The sequence below is a fragment of the Pelodiscus sinensis genome, chromosome 4 (assembly GCF_052426305.1).
Source record: "Pelodiscus sinensis isolate ZL-2025 chromosome 4, ASM5242630v1, whole genome shotgun sequence".
Classification (NCBI taxonomy): domain Eukaryota; kingdom Metazoa; phylum Chordata; order Testudines; family Trionychidae; genus Pelodiscus; species Pelodiscus sinensis.
In genome coordinates, this window is record NC_143055.1 from 105539291 (window position 1) to 105561694 (window position 22404).

The 22404-nt window shown below is 41.5% G+C and overlaps 1 long non-coding RNA gene across 7 annotated transcripts in view; it reads right to left on the reverse strand.

The window, feature by feature from the left end:
* Window positions 1-22404, reverse strand: part of LOC142829565 (uncharacterized) — a 112799-nt gene that overhangs the window by 27408 nt on the left and 62987 nt on the right. For 6 of the 7 annotated variants that reach the window (XR_012904075.2, XR_012904079.2, XR_012904082.2 and 3 more), the window contains exon 2: window positions 16033-16306. The exons of the other annotated variant lie outside the window; for it this stretch is intronic. This is a non-coding gene — a long non-coding RNA (uncharacterized LOC142829565). The remainder of the gene's footprint in view (window positions 1-16032; window positions 16307-22404) is intronic. 7 annotated transcript variants of the gene reach the window in all.

A 22404-nucleotide genomic window follows, 5' to 3' on the forward strand; every position in this document is an offset into this window, starting at 1 on the left:
CTTTCTGGCTCAAACTTTTAAGTAAAATTCACCCTGAGGAGACAGACTCTTCCCTTCCCCTGCCCCCAAAATTTTCCTTTTGAAAGGGGAAAGTTTGACAAGGTAATAAGAAATGAAAAATAACCCGGAGGGTGCAAGGGCTTAGGAAACCTTAACTAGAGCCATTGCTACACATTCTTCTTACACACACAGTGTAAAATTTGAAATAATTAAAGTCAATTATATCATTATAATGCTACTTAAACAGTGAAAATTAATTTCCATTAAGTATTTAGCTGCAAGTAGGCACACAGAGTGATCCAAGCCAAAAACTAGGGACTGTGACTGGCTTTAAGGGCAACGGCAGTAAAATACTGCCTCAGGGGAAGAAATTGTACCTGAGATTACTTTTACTCAAGCTCAGTATCTGTTTTGTTGCAGTTTTCCTCAGAGTTGCTTTTTAAAACCAATTATATTTGGGGCATTTTTTTCACCTCTATTATACCAAGCTTTAGTTGTAACACAAGAAATCTCTGACCCTAGATGCTTTGATAGAGAAGAGTGTGTGTGTGTGTGTGTGTGTGTGTGTGTGTGTCTGTCTCTCTCTCTCTCTCTCCCCCCCCCCCCCCTTTGAGGAGCTTATGGCTCTTTTTACACTTCATGCTCAGGATACTCACCAAAAATGGACTTTTGCCTAATTCATCCCTTATGAAAAGCCCAATAAATCTGATGTCAGTTCTCAGTCAGCTCTCTCATGTTCCTCCTGGCTATGACAAAAGTCAATGACAAAGGTAGAATTGGTCTGTTTTGTTCTGAACCTGACTTTTTGCCCACTCTGTCCATATAATATATTATGGAAGAGATGGGACCAAGACAAGAGGAAAATGGAAATAAAAGGATAACATGAAATGGGAGGCTTGCGTTAGCTAGGCCACCTTAACAATGACCCTCAAATATCTTCTCTCTTTGACATGCCAATCACTTTAAATGCAATTTAAAGTTATAAAAATGTTCATAGGTTTCGATCACTCTCAAAATTAAACACCAGTCAGGCATCCAGACTAATCCTCGAAAATAAGCATGGAAATGAGATGAGTACATCAGGTAGATAAGGACAAAACAGTACATATATATATTTGCAAGAATAGGCCGCCCTTCTCCCTCCCCAGATAGAAGTTGCAGAGGGCCACTTTCCCCTCTCTCTCTAGATTCATAATTGTTCACCTCTGATTTGTACTGAGTGTTATAAAGCAATGTTGCATCAAGGCTTAATTATTAGTAACAAATCTAAGGCCTTACATTATTCAGGATACATGTACACAAGAGACTGCCTATGGTCCCAGCTACAGTTGAGTTAGCTGGAGCTGGACCTCCTGGATGTTCTGACAGATAGCACCTTTTCTTTTAAATGTCTGCAGCTCTGCCTCCTTCATTTGTGCCACAGTTTCCGAATGGAGCAGGGCAAAATTCAAGACCGTTTTGTTTCCTTTTGGTATAAGATTACTAGTATAGTATCATTTTGGTGTTTCCTCCCTGTTCTGAGGTTCTCTGCTTTATTTGGGATTTGAGTTTTCTTGTGATATACTAGTACAGTATCCTTTTAGTTATTTTCTTTTAGGTACCCAGGGCCTTCAAGCATTGGGTACCAGTCTACTCTCATGGGTTTAAATGAGTTTGCTGTGTGAGATAATATTAGGAATTTGCTGTGGTGTAAGGCCCTGATTCAACAAAGCACATGCCAAGGTCCCACAGAAGCCAACTAGAGTTAAGTACCTGCACATGTTTTGCTGAAATGGAGCTTCAGAGAGGAAACTCTCCTTAGGGAACCAGAAATGACTGAAACACTATTCAAGAAAATTGTCTTCCTTTGGGCATCCTTCTGAGTTCTCTCTTCAGGTTCCAGACACTGGTAGCTCAGCAGTACAGCAATTCAAGTGCTCATTTAGCACCTGCATGACTCTGGGAAAGTACATACTTTGAAGCTACACCTATGTTGCTATACGCAGCTCGTCTGAAATCAGTGAGAATATCTAGCCTTGATTTACACCCTATCTAATCATTTATATCAATGGAGATGCATGAGGAATTAGTCAAGACAAATCTTTCCATTGTAATTGCACAGTATGCAAGTTAGGGCAGGATTATTTTTTCCTTGTTGCTCTGCAATAGGTGAACACGAGGGCATGATTTGGCTGAATGAGTCAAAGTTTCAAGAGCAATCTTCAAAATTAGTCATCTAAAAGAGCACATCTTAGCTTTTGCCAGTTCAGTTTATGTGTTGTCAAGAACTCAAATGTGCTTTGGCAGTGTTATTTTTTTTCAGTTCAGACACAGGGGCATTGTAGTATTGGAGAGCACAGCCTGTTTGCTTAAAAAAAAACAAAAAACAAAACGAGTTTGACATGTCTGAGCTTATAGCTGAAGAGCTACCACAGTAGTGTTGGGAAGACATAAGAGATGGAAGAAAATAACTGACCTTTTTTTAAGTGCTTCAGGGGTAGCTGAGTTAGTCTGAACAGGATAAACTTAAAAAACAACAAATAGTTTGGTAACCCTTTAAAGACAAACAAAACATGCAGATGGTATCATGAGCTTTCATGGGCACAGCTTCTGAAGAAGTGGGCTGTGCCCACGAAAGCTCATGATACCATCTACATGTTTTGTTAGTCTTTAAAGTGCTACCAGACTATTTGTTGTTTTTTAAGTTTTTTTTAAATGTATTCACATTGTGTCAAAGGCTTAGAGAACAATCTGATAGACCTCAGAGTTACACATGAAATTATAGAACACTATTTTCATACCATTTTATATATTTATATGTATGTTTTCCACTGACCAGTTGTTGAAGATCATGTTAAAGAAAGATAAGTTGGTATACAGCAGGTTAAACACATAATGGGTAAAATACATTTTTATGAAAAAATGTATTGAAATCACACAAAGGTAAGGGGCAAATACAATTTAAAAGAGTTTACAGAATTGCTTTGCTGCTGAATCCGTTTGAGATACTCACATGGAACACTGAAAGACCAGATAGTTGTGAGAATGAATCCAAGAAGTTAGTCAATACACATTATTGGTGCCTCCAGAGAGAGCACTGTTAATTGTTTTCCTTTCACCCTGTCACTAAAAAGTTGGGAAATCTGTTATTGCCCTCATGCGACAGAAAGCAGAAGAAAAAAATTATAGAAGAGTTATCAATACTAGAGACAGACTTGAGCTGCAAGTTAAGATCATGATGTGTATTTCAAACACTCAGCATTTCATCTTTGTTTGTATTTGGGGTTTTCCCATTCAATTCAATATAGAGATGTACAGGCTAAATGTGAAAATTGAGTCAGGGCTCAAAGTCTGACCTTCCTTTTCAGTGTTTGGGAGTGAGTGGATGGCTTCTATCAGGGACTTCAGCTGAGGCCCATATTTAAGAAATATCACAACACAAGAGGATACATCAGCTTAATTCAATAAACTGCATGCCTGAATTTTTTAAATCAGAAGCATATAATCATGGGGTGAAGAATAACAAAATGGATGTAATAGATTTCTCCCTGTGATGTAAAATTTATCAGCATTCTTTCACTACAGACTTGGGGCAGTTTATGACATAAGCCAGCCCCCCCCAAAATTTGGGGGACATCTGGACTGAAAGAGTTATGGATCTCATTTCAGTAAAAATATTTCACTTTTATTACCCTCAGATTTGTTTTCATATCACATCAGCAGAAAGCTAAGATGCTTTGAACAACAAATATATATGTCTACTCTCTTTGGAAAAAAAACCCTGATACAGTTTTCTTATCATTATGTAGAACCAGCTTGAAATTGACTCTCAGTAATAAGAGAAAAAAAGAAAGATGGCAGTGGAAGGTATCTCAGACACCTATTATAGATATTTCAGATATTTATTCCGTTGTTGTTTCTTTAAAGGAAGTTGCTCACACCCATATCCTAGGGTATGTCTACACTACAAAGTTAATTCGAACTAACAGCCGTTAGTTCGAATTAACTTTGATAGGCGCTACACATACAAACCGCTAGTTCGAACTTAATTCGAACTAGTGGAGCGCTTAATTCGAACTAGGTAAACCTCATTCTACGAGGACTAACACCTAGTTCGAATTAACTAGTTCGAATTAAGGGCTGTGTAGCCACTTAATTCAAACTAGTGGGAGGCTAGCCCTTCTCAGCTTGCCCTGGTGGCCACTCTGGGCACCACCAGGGAAACTCTTCTGCCCCCCTCTTGGCCTCGGAGCCCTTAAAGGGGCACGGGCTGGCTATGGTGCCCGTGCCAGGTGCAAGCCTGCCAGCACCCAGCCAGCAGACCTTGCACCTGGCACGGCTCGAGCCGGCCACCCGCTGCCACCCAGCCCTCCGCCTCTTCCCAGGACCAGGCTGGCGGCTCCCGGGAACCTGCCCGGGTCCGCAAGAGGCAGGCGCCCACCTAGTCTAGTGCAGACATCGTGGACCTCTTCCACGACCTCCGCACTAGGCACAGGAAAGTGGCCGTCTAGGGCAGGATAGCTGCCAGCCTGGCCACCCAGGAGCAGGTTTGCATGAAAATCAAGGTGGTCCACTGAGACCCCTAACCCTGAGCTTAGAATGGCCGTACTGGGTCAGACCAAAGGTCCATCTAGCCCAGTAGCCTGTCTGCCGACAGCGGCCAACACTAGGTACCCCAGAGGGGATGGACCAAAGACAATGACCAAGCCATTTGTCTCGTGCCATCCATCTCCAGCCTTCCACAAACAGAGGCCAGGGATACCATTTCTACCCCCTGGCTAATAGCACTCCATGGACCCAACTTCCATGACTTTATGTAACTTCTCTTTAAACTCTGTTCTAGTTCTAGCCTTCACAGCCTCCTGCAGCAAGGAGTTCCACAGGTTGACTATTTGCTTTGTGAAGAAGAACTTTCTGTTATTAGTTTGAAGCCTGCTACCCATTCATTTCATTTGGTGTCCTCTAGTCCTTCTATTATGGGAACTAATGAAGAACTTTTCTTTATGCACCCTCTCCACACCACTCATGCTTTTATAGACCTCTATCATATCCCCCCTCAGTCTCCTCTTTTCTAAGCTGAAAAGTCCCAGTCTCTTTAGCCTCTCTTCATATGGGACCTGTTCCAAACCCCTGATCATTTTAGTTGCCTTCCCCTCTCCCACCCTCTCTCTTCCCCTCTCCCACCTCCTTTTCCATGTCTCCCCGAGTTTTGTTCAATAAAGAGAGTTTCTATTTTTGAACACACGTTTCCTTTATTTTGTACATCAGGAAGGGGGGCTAGGGAGAGGTAAGTGGAAGGAGGTGAGGGAGGAATGGGGTACGAGCCCCCGATGGGGAGGACTGGGCTGGCTCTGCGGGCTCCTCAGGGTGGAAACTCTCCTGAAGCCCCTTGATTGACCCCCCCCCCGGATGGCAGCCTGTGGCAAGTGTAGCCGGGCTGATGGCCGAGTGCTGTGATGTGCCGAGTGTGGGCACTCAGGGCACTCCAAGCCAGGACGGCTTTGCAAGCAGGGAACCCCTGAGAACTGTCTGTCCGGGGTGGGGTTCGGGTCCCTTTAAGCACAGCCCTCGGCTAGCCTGAGGCAGCAGCTCCACACTCTAAGTCCTAATCTGATGCCCTGCCGGCACTGCTTCTGGCCATCCTTAACCTCGGTTCAGGTTCCATTCAGTCTGGACATGCTAGTTCGAATTAGCAAAACGCTAATTCGAACTAGTTTTTAGGTCTAGATGCACTAGTTCGAATTAGCTTAGTTCGAATTAACTAATTCGAACTAAGTTAGTTCGAATTAGTGCTGTAATGTAGACATACCCCTAGGCTATGTCTACACTGGCCCCTTTTCCGGAAGGGGCATGTAAATTTCACTAGTCGTCGTAGGGAAATCCGCGGGGGATTTAAATATTCCCCCGCGGCATTTAAATAAAAATGTCCGCCGCTTTTTTCCGGCTTTTAAAAAAGCCGGAAAAGAGCGTCTAGACTGGCCCCGATCCTCCGGAAAAAGTGCCCTTTTCCGGAGGCTCTTATTCTTACTTCAAAGTGATGAAAGTAAGAATAAGAGCCTCTGGAAAAGGGCACTTTTTCCGGAGGATCGGGGCCAGTCTAGACGCTCTTTTCCGGCTTTTTTAAAAGCTGGAAAAAAGCGGCGGACATTTTTATTTAAATGCCGCGGGGGAATATTTAAATCCCCCGCGGATTTCCCTACGACGACTAGTGAAATTTACATGCCCCTTCCGGAAAAGGGGCCAGTGTAGACGTAGCCCCTAGAGTTTAGGAAGATCAGAGTCAACAATTTATTTATTTATTTTGGGGTTCTGCAGTTTCATGAATCATCTGTTTTAAAAATATAAGAACATTAATCCTAGATTGTCCTTGGTAATACTGAAGCAGAATGCTGAAAAGTGTCTCCTTTTCTTAGCAACTGAGAACTGATTGTGCGGATGCTGGAGGTAGGAAATTTCTTTTCAAAATATCAATTTGCAGTTCATAAGAAGGGAGACTGGCAAATGGATTGGCAGAACTGAATGGCAGAAACGTATATATTGATTTGCAGCCTCTGGTTCTGTTCATTGCACTCTTCCCTTATTTTCATTTAATCAAATTCACTTGAATTGTGTGTCTTAAAAAGAGATGTATAGAAATTTGATATTTTATTAATTACTTCCACGGTAGGACACTAGAGGTCACTCTAGCTATGACCATAATTTTAGTATTTGATAGCAGCATTTTAAAAGACATGTTAGAACAGGAGATGGGGTGTTCCTTTCTGTTATCTTTTACAAACAAAGAAACAAGCAAGCAAACAGTGTCCATCTTCCAAATGCCTTTCAGAGGCTATTTACACCTGATTCAAAAATTAAAGAAATTTGTCAGAGTTGTGTATGATTTAAATATTTTTACTAATCCGAAGCATATTAATGTCTTATTACACAAATATGAAATTCTGAGATTTGAATTCTAATATGCATAGGGTCAGATTCTCTGGTATAGCTCACTTCTGAGACCTAAGTGTGGGAAGAGAGTGCCAAATGGCCAATAATTTCTCCCTGATTCTGAGGGCTGGTCTGTGCCCATCCTAGCATGCGTCTGAACAGCTGAAAACTTGTGTAACTTTGCAGAATTCCATTCTTCTGCCCCTGCATGCCCTCTGCACCAAGAGAAGAGAGGGATGCTTGTGCAGGAGAAAACTTCAGATGCTTTATAGCATTGAGGAATATTTCCCACCACATAACTCCCAGCTGACCAATTATGTCCCAGTTCTTGTCCTTTCATACAAAAATGATACTTGCGCATCACAGTTATTGTTTTTTAAACAAAATAATTATTTTTGATTCAGAAACATTTTCAAAATTAAGCACAGTTTTCCTCAGATGTGGACTAGTTTTTGTTCTTCGTTTCACTCAAATCTGGACTATTTTGACATGGATATGTTAGTATTAGGGAAAATGTGTATAATTTAACAAATTTTATGTGAAAATAGACGCAAGATCAACTTCCTGAAAAAGAGTTTTGATTTTTTAATAGTCTTGCTTTTTGTCACAAATCTGATTTTATTCTTTTTTTTTTTGTGGGTAACCACTTTCTGGCATTACTAAAAGAGCAAAGCAAAATCATCATACAAGTTTGCTTTGCAAAACTCTCAATGGAACCCAAAAGGTTTTCTGGGCACTTTTGGGGAAGACTCATGAAACTCAATCTCACATTTATGGTAATAACTTTTACATCACACCATCATGTTTCCCTTGCTCTCTTTCTCTTGGTCTCTGATAAAAGTTTTCCAAAACATACTAGTAACTTTGTCAGAAAGTGCTAAACATCAGTTCTCTTCAACTGGGTTCACTTAAACTGGGCACCTCAAAACCAAGACTCCCAATGATAATGCTGAACAATTTTGAAAATCTTGACCTGTTTGTTTATATAGTATCAGAAAATTTACCCAGCGGTGCTCAGGTTCTTACCTCAATTAATGTTTGTTTGTTGGAACATAAAATGAATATGTACATGCTTCATTTAAATCATTGATTTAGGAGGGGCTGGGGATAAGGGGTTCAGTCTGTGGGTTGTCCTGGGAAGAGAGGATAACCCTTGCCCTTTCTCACCACAGCAGCTTAGGGTCAGGTGAGAAGTGCCTCTCCATGGGGCAGATTCATCTGCCCCAGTCCTCCCCAGCTAGAGTGAGGAATGCACCCAATTGTGCACTTTCCCCTCACTCCCTGAAGAAGGGGAACAGTCAGCAATGTTCCTGTCTGAATTGGGGAGGGAAGCTTCAGCCCTTCTTTGACCCTTAAAGGGTTCCTCAGGGGTGGGAGGCTTGGGGCTGGGGCAAGGGCAGAGCCAGATGGAGCAAAACATACCCCCAGTCGGCTCCTTTCATTTGCCTGGTGATTCTGTCTCTCTTCTGTGGGGTTTATGAGAAGAAATCCCATTTTCCTGGCACAAATAAACCCCTATGTTGCTTAAAGTTCAAAGAGGAAGCTGTATACCAAATTTGGTGATCCTAGCTCTTATTGTTTAGGAGAAGTTTTTGAACACACACACACACACACACACACACACACACACACACACACACACACACACACACACGCAGGAAAAACGAATTCTCTCAAATGAGTAGTAGATGGACATCAGTAGTGACTCTGTAAAGTTTCCACTGAGATTTGCATTTCAAACAACATTAAAATCCATTTGCTTTACACTTTAAAGGTTGAATTTAGCTTCCAAATTTGATTCAATAATTCTTTAGATGTTTATGAATACTTTATGAATTTGTTGTGAAACATTTATTAATTTTTCCATAAAAATATTTTAAGAGCTCCCTTTTTGAAAATTTGTTCAATTTTCCTCGCATTTATTTGGTTTTCCTAAATTATTACAATCCTAAAATTGTTCCTTTTATTCAGAATTAGTGTTCTGAGCTATGTACATTTTATGATTAGACAAAGGAACTGATCAGCTCTATCAACCATCAGACTCTTTTAATGCTGATAACCTGCCTTTCTGACCAAAGGCAAGTCAACTAGATTATTCTGGCTCATTGTCAGCCGATGGTCAGGGCAGGGCGTGGTGCTTGTGTGTGTTATACACCCGAGTCTTCAACCGCTAGGACCGGGGTCCTTTCGCAGCAGGCAGCCAGAGGCTGATGGGTGCCCCAAAAGTTTGCAGGAAGAGCTTTTACATCCGTGTCTTTAGCTGCTAGGACTGGGGTCCCTTCGCAGCGGGCGGCCTAGGGAAGGCTGATGGATGCCCCAAAGGATCTGTCCCATGGAGGCAACACGATCCAAATGCCCAGCCTTACTGTGTCTGCTCCTATGACCGGCTGGAGTTCTTTTAATTGTGTTTGCCACTGGTTACAGTGGCTATTGCTCTATTTCTTACCTGCTAGCAAATTCAGATCTTAAAATGGTTACAGAGGAAAAAGAAAATAGAAAATAATGGTACCAAGTAACAGCTTAATCTTTAAAGAGCTCTGTTCTAAGCATGCACTATAACAAAAGGACACATACGGGTACAATTTTTACCCCCTTCTGCGTCTCTCGATTCCAGCGTGTCAAGCCAGGATCGGTCTCTCAATTCCTTGGAAAGACAAATACGAGGTGGGTGTCCCCATGGAACCTTGGGAGGCAATTACCTTACCCGACCAGCAGGTAGATGGTAGATTGACACTCAGAGTGAGTGTGCTGCTGGACCCATCTTTATACCCGTGGGGTCATGTATTCTCTTCCTTATCTATGGTGCCAAATGGTGCTGGTTCATCTTTGTGACGCCAGCTCTTACAAGGGAGTTGTGAACTTAATTTATACTTGTAAGAGAGATAACTAAATTGGGAGTACTCGACATCCTTTGCTCAGTGGGCGATTCCCCCATTGAGGACGGCTGTGTGTTCGTATCAATATAGGTGCCAGCCAAAGCAGTTCTCGCAATCTCGAGGTCAGCAATTGACGTATCTCTGTTTACAGCCATCCAGTGTCACAGCAGCCAGCATATCTGGGCCTTCTGTCAAGGCATCAAAGACTATGCTGATTTTATTGCTTTCTACACCCTATATGCTCCAGGCACCTCAGAGGGGCAAGCAAGATGGATGTTTCAAGGGGGGTTCCTGTCTGGCTACACTCATGCATCATCATTTTTCCATTTTCAGGACTAAAAGTTAAAATAATTCAGAAGTTAAAATTTAACTGAGACAGTCTGACACTTAGAGAATAAGTATGGCATACCAGGAAATGCTTTTAAAAATTATCTTTCTGAATAATTGAATTTTCAGGCTGTCTCTCTTTCAGAAGAACCTTTTTTCAGAAGAAATCTTCCGAAAAAACTTCTTCCGAAAGAGAGCGTCCACACACAAAAGTGCATCAAAAAAGTGATCTGCTTTTTTGAAAGATAGCATCCACACTGAATGGTGCCCAAGGTACCTGCGCTTTTTCCTATTTCCTCTTCTTTTGAAAAAACTCCCTCTTCCCCGTCCATACACATCTTTTTCCGAAAGAGCTCTTTGGAAAAAGACTTCTTCCTCATAGAAAGAGGATTACCAATGTCAGAAAAAACCCTCTGTTCTTTCAATTTAGTTTTGGAAGAATGCGACTGCAGTGTGGACATAACTAAGGTTTGGTCGGAAAAATGGCCGTTTTTCCGACAAAACTATAGTGTAGACATATTCTGAGATGAAAAACTGTAAAGTACAAATCAGTAAATATACCTTATTGGAAGGATGTTCTACATAGCTGATATGGAATACCCCATTGCCTTTCTTTTGCCTCTATACAATGCTGTAGTGCCACAGTTTCAAACATTTCCTTCATTTCCTATTTATCGCTATAAAAAAAAAACCACACACACCAAAAACCCCTCCAAACCAAACTATGGAAATATGTTACACCTCATTCCAGAAGGAGCAACAGGTAATTCGAACTAAGGACTTAGTTCAAATGACCATTTAACTGCCGCGTGTAGCCACGGGCAGTTAGTCCGGACTAGTGGCATTTAAAAATGGTGACCAGACGGGAATATGAAAATAAAGCCCGGGATATTAGCCTTCCTAGTTCGAACTAGGGGGCTAGTGTAGACATACCCTAAGAGATAAAATCCTATAGCAACTTCCATAATAATTGTATGTAACACATATATAGTTTCTTTGGTTTAGAGTTTGCTGTTACACAGAGGTAAATATTAATTTATTTAGTATTCCATGAAGCACTTGACTCATTAAATAACATTTTGATTGAAAATCTAGAAGAATAAAAAATTAACATGGCATACACCATCTGGCTAACTGATTCTTCTCAAAATGTAACTGTAAAAGAGGAATCACTGCATGGTTGTATTTCTTCTGGGGCCCTGCAGGGATCTGTTCTGAGCCCTGTGCTAATTAGCATTTTTGTCAGTGAACTAGAAAAAAACATAAAATCATTTCTGATACACTTTAGAGATGGCACAAAGATAGGAGAAGCAATAATAATAAAGGGAACAGGTCACTGACAGTGCAATAAACTGGGCGTGAGCCATCAGTCATTTTAATATGGCTAAGTTTAAATAAACGTTTAGAATAAAATAAAATTTAAATATTGATTTAGAATAAAAAGGAGGTAGGCCATACTTACATAATGGGGGACCCTAAATTGCTGGGTCTCTGGGCAACATGGGAGAAGGTGGCTTCACATTCCCAGAAGGGGTGGGGCTTTGGGCAGAAGGGGTGGGGCCTGGATTAGTTTTCCCTCATCTGCCCATAGTAATGGAGCTGGAAGTTCTGGGCTCTTATGAATCATTGGGCCCACGGACAAATGCTTCCTCCCTCCCCCTCCCCCCCATCCTCCATTGCCAGTGCTGGCAGAACAAGAGCTCCTAGTGAGATGCTGTGGCCTTCAGATGTATAAGCGGTGGAATACTGAGTAGGAGTAGGGAGACTGTACCTGTGCATTTGACACTGGTGTAACTGCTGCTGTGCAGAGTTGTGGTGCCCATTCTTTAAGAAGGATGTTTATAAATTAGAGAGGGTTCAGAGAAGAGTCATGTGAATGATTAAAGGGTTGAAAAAAATGCCTTATAGTGGTAGACTCTAGGTGCTCAAGCTACTTAGTTTACACAAAGAAGAATAATGGATGACCTGATCACAGTTTATGAATACCTACACGGGGAACAAAATTTAGATTATGGGCTCTCCAACCTAGCAGACAAAGATATTACAAGATCTAATGGCTAGAAGATAAAACTACACTAATAGAGACTGGAATTATGGTGTAATTTTTCAACAGTGAGAGTAATTAACCATTGGAGCAATTTACCAAGGACCATGGTAGGTATAAAAACATCTAATCTTAATCTAAAAATTACTAAGCGGTGTAACTATGGAAAACAGGAATTAATTTATAGAACTCCCATGCCCTGAGTTTTGCAGGAAGTGAGATTAGATGATCAGAGTGCTCCCTTTTAGCCTTCTTATCTAGAAATTTACCTGTGTATCCAGACCCAACATCCACATGGACCATATATGGGCTGAAGGGGAGTTTTTACGCCATTGTGCAGATGCATAGGAGTTACAATTTAGCTTGTTATGTCTTCAGATATTTTTACCAATATTGAGGCACAGCATGGGTTGAGCAGTCCACCCACATGCAACAGCTTGTTGCAGGGACACCTAACAAGCCTCTTCCTCTCTCTCATAGATATATTCCAAGATATGTCTTGCAATTACATCTAGTTTCTTTTAAAATTAATTCTGAATCAAATCAGTTCAGTGAGTTCAATGAGTGCTCTGCTTTTTGAATCTTGACTAAAGACTGTAGGGGTTGACCCGCTAATGTCACTAGATTTGACTTCTTGCTGTGTGTACTTTCCAAAGTAATATAATCAGCATTCCCCTACCTGCACTGCTAAAGACTGTAGAAGTAGTACTGGAAAATCTTGTGCTAATTTTGCTGTTTCTTTAGAAGGTCAAGTTCACACACCTCTAATCTTTCCAGCACAGATCTTAACTGAGAGCTAAAATTCAAGCCTCTCAAGGCACAGCTGTAATTCAGTCTCAGGTTTCCAAAGGTTAAGGGTCAGCACATTCAACTATTTGATGTAATTCATAGAATCCTTTTGGAGAAGAGAAAAAGCATTAATGTACAACACCAAGCCATGTTTTCTGGAAATAAATGAGAACATATGATATAAACCAATATCCTAATGATGAACCAAACTGATAGTTATAGTTCCATTAGTATCTTATACTAAGCATAACCAGTTTCTCTCTAAAAATTGCTGTTCCTTAGTTCTGTGGAAAAAAATATTTTTAATGGCTGGTTTTGCTTTGATTACGAAGTAATTTCTATGAAAACTGATTTGGAACTATTTTTCCCCAGTCCAACTGCTGTTATATAAAATAAATCAAACCATCTCTCACACAAAGCATTGTCAGCAACAACACAAGCTTTATATAATATTAAAGATGTGTAAGTAAGTAAATATGGTTGATTATAACTCTGATAAAATAAGCAATATTAATTATGGGGGCATGGCAAAATATTTATTAGGATATCATCACACACTTTCTGAAGCAAGTGCTAGAAAACACCACAAGATTTTGTAAAACACAGCCATGTATGTCTGGGAGCTGGTGCTGCTTGAATTTACCCCAAAGATGGATCATTATTAGATGTTATATTCATCTGGAGCTTCATTACTAACTACTACTTCAGTTAGGTTACATAGACTTTTTTTAAATACTATTTCTGACTGTTCATAGCAGATGGATGTTACCACTGTAGTATAAGATGCACGAATCCCCAGTTTACAGAACGAGAACAACTATTTAGCAAGGAAGAATGAAGAGGAATCATCTATTGGGTGGTGTGGATTTTTAATTTTCAAGAGAAGCTTTTCACTATTGGAAGTAGTCAGCTCCTGCCTGTGCACTTTATATACATGCAGCAGAGAGACATGGAGATGATTTAGATATGAAGTTCATTGTTAAGCTTAGGCTTACTGTAAAATGAATTCATTTATTGCTTATAATGTTAACGCCACTGATGTAAAGAGATGAGAAATGGAGAGAGTCAACTGAACCTCTCTGCTCATTCAAAACATTGCAGAAAGACAAATTTACAGAGACTTATAGTTCCATCTGGTGCACAAGATCAGTGACACCTGTTCTTCCCAACAATCTCAAAAAGAGAACAGATGGGGCCCAACTTCCCCTGCATTATCATCCTTCCCTCCTGCAGCCTTCACAGAGGCTTCTGTATGCTCAAAGCTCAGACGGGGGATGTCAGGGAGGTTGCAAGGGTGTGAGAAGACTGGGAATGCATATGACAAAAGACATATCAGCTTCTTGGAGGATCCCTGGGAGAATCATGTTCAGTTTCTTAGGAGACTCATGAGTTCAGCACACAAATGGCCATTTCATAACTCCTTTGAGAATTTTGAGCTCAATCCATGGGATATTAACTCAATGTCTATTTGTATTCAAAGGAAATGTTTTCCACAAAGCTGAATTAAAGATTCATAATTAGCTGTTTACAAACATAGAAGCCAATCCTGTTGGGGGCTGTGTATGTCCTGAAGGACACTTGATTACATGACATCCCACTGTCTTTGGCCCCCTGAAGGTAGTCAGTAACTTGTAGGACCACATTATTAGTGTCCATTGTAATTTAGTAGACATATTCAACAAACAGAAGTGAATTTGAGTACATAGTAACAGTGTTAATTAATATAGGAATGGCATCTGCCTCTCTATTCCCAGTTAGCATGGCTCCTGTGAAAGTTGTGTTGCTCCTGGCTAGCTTCCTCTCATTGTACAGGAACTGCAAAGGAGGACTATACTTGAAGTCAATGGGGATGAGGGAGGGAACCATATCACCTTTGAAAGTCAGAGTACTAATACAGGTTTGGTACAATTCTGACAATAAATAGTAAAGAAAGCAGAAGAATCTTTTCTGAATTCCAACACGGGGATGCAACACCAAAGAGTGATGAGTAAAGAGTTTTCAGCAAATGCCTACTTCGGTGCTAAGAACTTAAATATAACTGAAAAAATGATATTTAAGAGGGCAATTAGATGAAACATCATCTTATCTTGATCTTTGTACCTAAAATTCAGAAGAAATTACATTAAAGAAACTATTTTTGAAAAACCAGAATTAGGTACCTGTCAGATGACTGGAAGTTATTTCATGATTTTCCACTGGCACGTACATTTAGGAAGGAGTGCAGTTTGGCTAGGGCAAAGAGCTAAACAGGCAAGAATCCAACCACTTGAGGCTAAGAAACTAGCAGCACACTTAATCCACAATCTTGTTTTTTTGGATCGTTCTTGCTGAAGAGTTCTGCTACATACAACACACAGATCTGGCCCTGGCCAAAATACACCATCTTGTTGGCTCTTTCTCCCTAGTAGGTTTCTATGAGCTATGTAGCATAGCAGAATAGGGATTCTGTAAAGATAGTACGCAGACTGGCCTTAATCAATAATCCGTTTGATCAATACACTTATATGAGTATGATCTCCTTCAGTTGTCCTAAAGCCACAGAGGGCAAGAAAAGACATAAAACAAAAACTGACTTGTGCTAATTCCATATTAATTAAGCTTCTCTTGACCTGCTTTCTTTGTTCTGAAGGAGACAATGGAGATTCTTTTCATGGAGAACTGTGAACGTGCTCTTTTGGGATAATTTCAGTAATCTCACTCAACTACCAGTACCTCAAATTCACGCCCTTAATCAAATTGCAGCATAGTAGGGCAAGCCAGAGGCTGAATATAGATATCATCCATCCCAATATAAAAGCCAATATAGCTGCTCAGAACAAGGCAACTGATGGCAATTTACTTTCCCCAGACATGTATGAATGTCATATGATGCTCTTTTGCATGGTCTTATAATTACTCAGGGTGGAAACATTTTCTCAGTTATGCTCTGAAAGAAAAGGCTCCTATATTGTACTAACAAACATAAGGTGATAATCCAGCCATCAATGGGGCAATTTGTTCAAGGTTTGTTTATGGGCGAAATAAACATATCAGCAAATAGAAAGCTGTCAGTGTGTGTATTGCCCAAATACCTTCAGGTCGTGCTCTTACCTGAAGTAACGCAGCAGCCTCTTGCAGTGATTGATTTGGGCTATTAGCTCCAAATCAAAGTAGGTTTCAGTTCATCCATCTTCCTCAAGCCTTAGCAAAACTGATATTTGAAAATAAACATAGGGTCTGTGTCTCTCTCATCATCAAGAGCACCATGGAGCACATGACCAAATACATCTCTGCAGTGACAGCACAGCCTCTGCAGGTTGAGTTGCTGGGCCAAGATATTTTGTCTGTACTGGCTGTGGAAGGCAGTAGATGATGATATTTGATTCTGTTCAGAAATACAAAATACAAAAAAGGGTCAAATATATGGATACTAAATTATGCTGACTTGCAAAGGAAAGGCTTTAAAAACTGAATAGTAAGTTCTCCTAACTAGCTGATCTGGGTTTGGCACAAGACCAAGGAGAGGCAAGTTGACTTTAAACAATTTTTTTATCGCTTCCAGAGCCCGAAAGCAAATCAGTGACAGCCCTGTCCCTGGCACAAGACAGAGCCACATTTGGGCATCTCTATCTTGGATCAGCTGTCTAGGAGGGCTATTCTGGCAGCGAAAGATTTTCAGGGCAAGCTGTCCATGCCCTTTTATCTCAGTACTGGAGATCAGGAGGAGCAGAGTTAGAAATCCCACCTGTGACTCCATCCTAAGGGAGAATCCTAAACTGGTTAGTGAAGAGGGCTTTTGCTACTGTAGTGGGGTCGAGGATCTGGCCCAAATACTTTTTATGCACATTATTTAGTAAGTAGCCACTTGTTCTTTATATGCCTACTCTACATTTAGAAGAGACAGCTCTAAGTATGAAGTTTGGCGCTAGGCTTTTTCCAATAATTTCGTGGTGTTTGAGGCAGGAATTAACTTCAGAGGTATCTTTAACATTTGCTAATAATTGATGCTTTGTGTTTGAACTTACCTTGTGTAATTTGAACTTTAAAATGGGCTCAAACCACAAAGGAGTTGGATTTTGAAACCCACATTGTTTTGGGGTGTTTTTAATCAGAGAGCTTATGACCGTCTCTAATTTGAGAACTATTGTCATGCTTCATATTTCAGCTGCTCATTTTACTTGCAGAAAATTTTATAAAGCTATCTTTAGAATTAGAATATTAACTTTGCAAAAATGTCACTTTCACTGTGAACTGCACCATAATGCATCTTTGATTTCTGTTGGCTTAGTTAACTATAAAAAAAAGAACAAGATGTTTTGTGGAACCTTAGAGACATATCAAAATTATATGTAGTATTATGAGCTTTCCTGGGCAAAACCCACTTCATGAAAGCTCATGATACCATCTACATGTTTTGTTAGTCTTTAAGGTGCTACTAGACTATTTGTTGTTTAAGTTTTTCCAAAGACACACTTTGATGGTTGTTTGCTGCAGAGTCAATACTGCTGTACTGTTCACCATGGATTTTTCTTTGGCTTTCATATTGGCAACCATGCTAATAAAATCCTGATCCCAAACTCTTCATGCCTATGATAGACATGAACCCTCAGATTCAAACACTGCACTTGGGAAAGGTTGGATCTAGAGCTGAAACTTGGGTTTTCTTTGGACCCTTCTGTGCTTGATGATCATGTCTGAAGCAGAAGGAACAAAGATGAGGCCAAAGAGGAAGTGATGACAAAGAAATCTTATTTTGGCATGTTGAAACTCTGTGAACGTGACATACAGAATACTGAAGATGTAATGACGTCTTATGCCAACATTAATGGGCGAGTTATGTGCTATTTCACTGGGGCTCTCTGAAGTTACAGACATTGAGAAAAGGAGGTTTCCTTGTGCATTGGGTCACAAACATATAAATAAATGCTGCGAATTGGTATTGGCACTTTCTGTTAGCATTTTAGGAGATTATAATGGTTAACAAGGAGCTCTACAGTGAAGACTGAATGCTTTGGCTTGGCTTTCTGTGTTACTGATTGGTTTGTCTCAGCAGGAGGATGTGAACATCTCACTGTAATGCCTACCTCCTTCTGCCTTCTGTTGAAGTAAAAGGGGATTTAGTACAAATTGAGAAGTCACCCCATACAGTGTGGCAAGAGTGACTTCATTGTGGCTGCTGCAGCCAGTGGGGGGAAAAAACCTGCTGGAGCCTGCCGTGCTTTTGCTGGGTCAGATTCCTTGCCTTTTGTTATTTGAGCTTCCTTGTGAGAATCTCTGCTGCCTAAAGGAGTAACATGACATTCCCTTTCTCTTCTCTTTAATCCAATCAGAGGGGTCTTGCTTTCTCACAGAGGGCTGGGATACATGCTAAGTTTAGGCCAGCAGCTGTGAAGTGAACTTCATTGGTGAAGATTAATACTTTGACTCTGATCATAGATTTCAACATGAATGAAGCCAATGAAGGGAAGATTGTCTTTCTAGTTATTTTTCAGATGTCCTGCTTACATGGAAAAGTTGATGCAGTTGACATACGTTTGTCCTGTCAGAGAGCACAAGATTTGGTCAAACATTCATCTGAAAAATACAGGGGCGGGGAGAGGTAGAGGGAAGACGGAAGAGTAGAGAAAGAGAGAGAGGGCAATTGACTCAGTTTCGGGTAGTAGCAGATGCATTCATGTCAAGTGACAAACACAGAAGGCCTCTTCTGGCTTCAGTCTGACACTTCAAAGCAAAATGAAGAGGCAACATTTCAAAGGGGATACACGCTATTATTTGATTAAGATGTAGCTTCCTGAACGAAATGTGCTTGCAATTATTTGCATGATGATGGGTTTCATACAAAAAAAATTACTTTTTTCTCTCTCATTGGTTCTTAATGGTGGGCTCAGCTTGATACCCTAAATGTGAACTTATATTCTGAATTTATTTTGTGTAGGGGAGGAGAGGGGAAGGAAGGAATCTAAATAAAATCTCACACTTTTGGTGTTGGATACAGTCAGAATCATATAAAAGACTTTTTCATAACATAGGGGGACATAGGAATAAATACCACAAACAGCAGTGTTTACATAGTACTTACTTCCCATCTCTTGCTGCTGGCCCACCACCCTCTCATTTCTGCTAGAACCTGCTTTCTCTTAGAGATTTGCCACTCCTTTCCTCACCCACCACATTCTTTTCCCCAGTCATGTCGCCTTTTACACCCCAGGCCATCTACACCCCTTTTCTTAGATTAGGTGTCTTTAGAGAAAGAGATAATTGCTAATAATCTACTTTCTTCTGGCTAAGAATAATTTCTTTCACCACAGCATTCTAAAAAATGTTCCCAAGGTGAATAGTTTGTGGCCTTAGCCCTTTCCTGAAGGCCAGCATGGGTTACTCTCTGCTGTAGTAGCTGCCAGCCATACTGAGCAGTTTCCTGCAAGAGGATGAAAAGGATTCTGGTGCCATTCTCATCCCTGCAGTATGGAGCTACTGATAATAGCTGCATGTGGGCCTGTACTACTTAAAATGTTAGGCAAACTATTTTCCTGTATTTGCAGGTGGGCCTTCCCAAAAACCCAGTGCAAGATAGCTATCAGTCATAGGTCTCCATTCAGTGACAACTTTAAGTGCCAGGAGATTAGAAACTTCAATTACTGAAGAATTAAAAGTTTAGGATGCGATTTTCAAAAATGTTCATCGTTAGCCTAATTCTGTCCACAGTGAAGTCAAATATCCACTGATTTCAGTGGGAGCAGTTAGCACAATGTCTAGTACTTTTGAAAATCCCATCTTTAATCCCTAAGGGTATGTCTACACTACCCCGCTAGTTCGAACTAGCGGGGTAATGTAGGCATACCGCACTTGCAAATGAAGCCCGGGATTTGAATTTCCCGGGCTTCATTTGCATAAGCAGGGCGCCACCATTTTTAAAACCCCGCTGGTTCGAACCTCGTGGATTGAGGAGTATTGGTAGTTCGAACTAGGAAGCCTAGTTCGAACTACCTAGTTCGTGCCCCGTGTAGCCACGCTGCATGGGGTTCGAACCAGCGGGGTTTTAAAAATGGCGGCCCCCTGCTTATGCAAATGAAGCCCGGGAAATTCAAATCCCGGGCTTCATTTGCAAGTGTGGTATGCCTACATTACCCTCCTAGTTCGAACTAGGAGGGTAGTGTAGACATACCCTAAGTGACAGAGTGATTTGTTACCTTTTTTTGTAAATGCCTTTTCTGTAAAAAAGATCAAATGCTTTAATGTACAGAAAAACATAAGAATTGCCATGCTGGATGAGAATATTCCTTGTTCAGTATCCTGCCTCCTAAGGAGAAGGAGCAGTGGGCAATTATGAGTTCCCAGAAAAAAGGGCAGAGTCACGCTCCTTCAATTGACACGATTGACTTGAAATGCATGGAGAGATTACTCACCTTAGGGGGGTATCTGGTATTCTTCAAGATATATGCGCCTGTGAGTACACCACTCAAGTGTGCTTGTGCTGAGTGCCTTTGATGGCATATTTTTGGAAGTGGTGCCCATTCAGCCCGCGCATATGCCCTAGGGCTATATGTTGCTGCAGAAGTGAACTGCCTCTAGTTCCCTCTCCACCACAAAATCCCACCAGCGCGATGTAGTAAGGAAGGAGGGCAGGTAGTGGAGCACCCACCGGAGGGGGGGGGGGAGAGATAAATCTTGAAACACAATTGTTACCGCAAAAGGTGGGCAATTGCTCCTTCTTTGCCCACCTGAGGTGACTGCTAAACAATACCCCCTTAAGAAGGTGGAAGATTCAGATCAGAGTCCAATACAGAGGAGAGAACTGTGTTGCTTACAGCAATACCTGATCTTTCTGCTGGCACTGGGACATGATAATTAGAAAAGGTACAAGCAGAGTACTGAGTTGCCACTCTACAGAGGTCTGTAATTGATATATCCCTAATTAAAGCTACAGATGTAGACAATGCTATCAGTTCTAAACTCCCTTTAGTCTGTGCCGCTGTGCAGTAGGCAATTAATGGCCATGCAACGTCATGGTGGGGAGAGGTGCCTTTTCCCTGACCCTGCTGGAGCTGCAGTAGCTGCAGAGGCAGATCTCCCAGAGCTGCCAGGGCTAGGGAGAGGTGCCTCCCCACCCCGAGTTGCTGCTCTGCTCCAGCCTTAGGCTACTGCAGCAAGAGAGACGACTGGGAGGAGTCTTCTTTCCCCACTGCAGCCCTGAGGTAGCTTGCACTCCAAAGCGGTCACCCCAGCCTCTCCCTCCTGAATTCTAATCCTTTGCCCCAGCCCTGATCCCCCTCCTACACCCCAAGCCTCTCCTCCCCAGGCAGAGCTCTTACCCCTGTGCATCAATCCCCCTTTCCCAGCCGAGAGCACCCTCCCACACTCAAAACCCCTTAGCCCCACTCCTGCCATACATCACCTCCCTATTGGCACAGAAAACAAAATTTGTTCCACACATGGATGAAAAAAATTAGAGGGAACACCTCTGAAGGGGGTTAAACATGAGCTCTATCATAACAATCTGAAAACAATCAGGCTATGTCTAGACAGCGGTAAGTATCCCAAAATAGCTATTCTGTGTCTTTAAACGTGCCCATTATTTTGAATTAGATTTCAAAATAATAGGCGCGCTATTCTGGTGTCCCTGTAACCCGCATTCCAGGAGGGTTAAGGGACATTTCAGAATAGTGCTCTATTTCAAAATTTGGCACTGTGTAGAAAATAAGCTATTTCAAAATTAGATCAAATAAGATATGCAAATAAGATATGATTCTTGTATTTGTAGCACAGGCTGCAGATAGGCCTTTAGCCCTTGTTTTTTTTTTAGATCCTAAGAATCAATCATTGTCCCTGACTATTAAGAGATTATCTAATTGGCTCCCTGGTTTCTGATAGGGATGTTAAAAGGTGGTTTATTAGGTAACTGTATAACCGCTCAATGGTTACATGCTGCTGTGGGCTCTGGAGTATAAAGCTTATACTGCAGTGCAGCAGGCTCCCCAGGAGCATAGCCGGCTGGACCCACACCTCAGGAGCCAGCTGTGCTGTAGGCTTTGCAGTATAAACTGTATACTGCAAGAGCCTTCAGTGCAGGGTGGCAGCCGGCTCCCTGGGAGCTGATGTGCACTGAAAGCCAGCTTTTAAGCTAGCTCCTGCCTCATACCAGCTCCCTCCTGCCAGCCCCACTCCCAGAGAACTGGCTGCTGCCCCATGCGGCTACCTTTTAAGCTGGCTCCTGGCATGTACTGGCTCCTGCCTGCTGGCTCTGCTCCTAGGAAGCTAGCTGCCAGCCCACAGTATAGGCTCCAATACAGAGACAGCAGTGCGGGGTGGCAGCCAGCTCCCTTGGAGCAGGGCCACAAGCCTATGTGTAACCGTTAATGGTAATCAATAAGCTCAGGCTTATTGGTTAACTGTTTAAATGGTTATACTATTACATCTGTAGTTTCTGTGCCATTTTTCAGAGCATGAATAATGCTGAAGAAAAATGACTGGAAATGTGTGTAC